Below are 4,136 nucleotides of genomic sequence, written 5' to 3'. Positions count from 1 at the left end.
AAGAACAAAACGGAAAATGACTCTAAAACCCAAATGACGGGAGCAGGTAAGGTAAACACGATACGGTATTTTATTATGTTTTGGTCTTTTTAGTTGAATGCTAGATGAGGTTGCATCAACGATCTTACAGTCCCCAAGCATCTCTAGGGCCCTCTGACGCCCCCTAGACCGGCGAAAATATAGTGTAATTAGATTTAGGACGTTTTAAATAAAATTAACAAAATAAAACCGTTACAACCGTTACCTTCCTACTATGTTTGTAATAATTGTTCATAATAATAAAATAAAACTTTGAAAAATCTCTTTTTGTATTTGATATATTCTTCAGGACAAATTAAATCATTGGACCGCAAAAAAATGAAAAGGTTTGTTTCTAAAAAGCATCGCCGTCTCTATAGAAATAATTCTTCTCTCGCCTGAGCATCTTTTGACTTCAACTGATTCCCGGTGGCGCTTTAATCTGGGGATTTTTTTTGACAAATTAGTTTTTAAGCTCAAAATGTTTAACCTCATAATATGCTTATCTTGTTTTGTTGTACTCTTCCCAGATTTTATTAGTTGCGTTATTTTTTATTAATAATTAATAATTTAGTTTTTCCTTAACAACAATCGTAACTAAGAACAAAACTCTTAATCATTGCTCCAATGCATTTTTTACGAAATGCGCGGCGAGATATTGAAACATTTCATTAAGAAAGTGGTGCTAAAAAATGCAATTATAACATCATGTTGCTCTTAGGTCAAATTAAACATTTGCTTGCATTTTGACTTGGAACAAGGAACAAATTTTAATAAAACTTATATTTTATGACCTGATCTGACCAAATGAAGGTGCAAGGTATTTATTACTTTTCTTCTGACGTCATTTAACTTCCACTGCTTGTTCTCAGTATTGTTTCTTGGTATTTTGTGAACTCTATACTCGATGGAAATTTAATTTAATATTTAAGAAACAATTTTTTTTTTTTTGGACGCTTTAGGAGTAATTGTTCGAAAAATTCTTTTAATTAAAATATTCGATAAAAATGTATAGTTACAATGTGTTTTGAAGTTTAAAATACTACTCTCTGCACCTGATTACAAGAATTTAAATGTTGGATCGAGAGGGTTGCAAATAATACCAAAAAATAGCTCCTATTAGGTAGGGGAAATTTGGGTAAAATGGCACACTTTTTATTACAACATAAATATATTTCTTAAATACGCAGGTTCCAAACTTAAAAAAATACAGAGCCTACCTTGTTTATTAATCTATCAATAGAAACAACAATATTAAGTAGATTTTCAAAAGGAAAGGTTTAAAGTATAGTTTTATATTACAGGTGCAGGTAGGCCATTTTATCCAATAGATTGGATAATATGGCATACACCTTATATTTATATTTATACACAAAGTTCACATATAAAAATCTTGACTTTGGAGGGAACTCCAGCACAATCCGTGTGGCACCACATTTGGCAGGTTTGACATCGAACCCAGGTTTCCTTTGGCTTGGACATAGAAACAAGTTCGTTGCAATACAAACAAGATGCTTCATCATCATCATCCTCATTTGCAAACGGATCCTCGTCTTCGGTGTCAGGTTCAAGAAGAGTCTTCTTAAGGTTTTTCGTTGCTTTTCGTTTCTTCGTAGATCTGCGGTCTTCCAAATTCTTTTTTTCTTCTGCCTTGTCTTTGAGCTCTTTCATGTTTGGAGTTGAATTTAAAACTAGTGGTCCCTGACTTCTGCGTTTTCTTTTATTTTTTGTTGCCTGTGCTCTTGGCAGTGCCTTAATCACTTCCAATGAAATGTATTTTCTGTTCTCCTCGTACGTTTTGTTCTTCTCTGCATCTTCCTCTTCTTGGATATTGTGTTCAAGTGGCGGAGAAGGAGTTTTCTCAAGTCGAAGCTGAAGAGCAGATATCCTCAGCGGGTGAGCCTCCCCATAGTCAATCGGAATGCTTTCAGAGAAGCTAGGTTGTGAAATTTTTGGGGAAGAAGATGTTTCAGACGTTTGCATTTTTGATGGACCAGCTTCGCTTTCAAGTCTCTTCAGTCCACCTTCGTTTTCAAATCTCTATAGTTCAGTTTCATTTTCATCAAAATTATCTACTCCTTCGTTCTCATGCCTCTCCATATCAGTAACCTCATCAGGAGCAAACATCCAATCCGGGAATATGGTTTAGGTTTAACGGATATATGCCCGTATTTTTGAAGCCATTAACTGCATTTTTCATCACTGCAGCTTTTTCATATTGCTTCTGAAAGTAACTCCCCAACCAACTGAAACGGTTCTTCCTACATGATTTTTAAGCCAATTAGAAACAGCCTGGTTGTAGTATGTTGATAAAGGGCCAAAAAATGACACATCGAGAGGCTGAATACGATGGGTACAGTGTGGTGGAGTACAAAGTACAATGACGCCATTTGATTTTGCTGTTTCCAGAGCGTCCAAATACTTATGGCTTGAATGGCCGTCGAGTATAAGCAAAACCTTTTTTTCAATTGATGCGTCTGTATATTTTATAAAATGAAGCAACCATTTTTGGAATAAGGGACCTGTCATCCATCCAGACTCTTGACATAACTGGAGCGTACCAGTTGGAGCTTTGTCAGTCAGTTCTGCTTTAGCGTTTTTTCTTCTAAAAATAAGAGCTGGTGGGATAAAATGGCCTATGGGATTCATACAACAATCTACCGTCGTGTGTACACCACGTTCAGCACTTGTTATAGCCCCTGCTTGTTTGCGTCCTTTCGTAGCGAAGATTTTTGGTGGCTTTTGGACTGTGGACAGCGCTGATTCGTCCATGTTGAATATCCTTTCCGGTGGAATATCATTCTTGGCAATAGTATCTTCCAAAAGAAAAAAAAATCGAGTTATTTGTGGCTTATTGAAAGCACTCGCTCTGGCTGCCGAAGTGGCTTCTGGTTGCCTTAATGAAATGTCTGGATTTCTTTTAGGAAAGCTGTATAACCAATCCCACCCTGCCATTTTAGTCTCATGATTGAATAGATGGGGTAGTTTATTTCTTTCCGCTCCGCAAATTGATATGCCAGCCTTCGAAGTTCCACAGTAGTTATTCCAAAAAATCTTACTTCCATATTTTTTACATATTCTATCAACTCTCTTTCCATATTGAGTGGAAAAGTAGCAGACCAGCGCCCCATACCCTTATTTGACCCCTTAATACGTTTATTTTTGCCTTCACATCTTCTCCGAAGAGTCGTTTTAGGAACGCTGAAGCGTTTACTAGCAGCTAACCATCCCACTTTTTTTCTCAATTGCCTGGCCCATATCTGCTTCGGTCCATCCCTGCCGTTGGGATTTTCTTTTGTATCGGTCACACCGTCCCATAATCTAAAATTTAAAATGTTTTTTGAAATATGTTTATTTGGATAAAACGGCATAGTGCCATGTTATACCAAACCACGGTGTGCCATTTTATCACAAAGTGTAACAATAATTTTGTACCGATTTTCATAAAGATGTAAGAGTCCAAACGTAATGACAWCAGTTTTAAACTCTGGTATGAGACTTACATTATGCAGTGTACCTAACAACTCTTTCGATCACGTTCTTCTTACGATATCTGAACACACATTTATAAACACCCAAAGAAGATAAAAACAGCTTCAAGCACATCATACCACCTGAACGCCGGGAATCGACGAATCTCGATGTCGGGCGCCAATTGTAAATCCTCCAAAGGGCGTCATCTATTATTAAAAATGCAAAGTTGAACGTTGAAATTGCGCGTAGTTCAAATAAGAATAGTGTGCCGTTTTATTCGCATGTGCCATATTACCCAAATTTCCCCTAGTTCATGCATGTTCAATTTCAAATCGGTCGGATCACTTTAAAGCCCTGGTCTGCAAGGTTAAAATAAGGGGTGTTTTTAAGGATTGCTTTTAGGGGTTGAAATTTATACCAAGTGATAGCTGTGACTAAGTAAGTTATCTGTGTTGAATTTCAAGTTAGTCCGAACATTTTAAAGTCCTGGTTTGCAAATTAGGTATTAGAAGTTCTGCAAAATAGAAACTCCACCGACAACGAGTCGGGAAAAGCGTCACCGAATATGCTGAACGATTGCAAATGTTAGGAGCGGCGAATCAAACGACGAACAATGGAACTTATGGGCTCGCGCGAAATTACGT

General features: G+C 37.0%; 1 long non-coding RNA gene across 1 annotated transcript; it reads left to right on the top strand.

The window, feature by feature from the left end:
• LOC123010020 lies at positions 1–234 on the top strand. Its single transcript, XR_006413067.1, has 2 exons — positions 1–46; positions 94–234. It is a non-coding gene; the product is annotated as an uncharacterized LOC123010020 (long non-coding RNA).
• The last annotated feature ends 3,902 nt before the right edge of the window (positions 235–4,136 follow it).

The sequence above is a fragment of the Tribolium madens genome, unplaced genomic scaffold (genome assembly GCF_015345945.1).
Source record: "Tribolium madens isolate multiple individuals breed KSU strain unplaced genomic scaffold, Tmad_KSU_1.1 Scaffold_7;HRSCAF=85;Tcas5.2_LG10, whole genome shotgun sequence".
NCBI lineage: Eukaryota > Metazoa > Arthropoda > Insecta > Coleoptera > Tenebrionidae > Tribolium > Tribolium madens.
The sequence above is the reverse complement of the archived record's forward strand: the minus strand, read 5'-3'. Positions and strand labels throughout refer to the sequence as shown.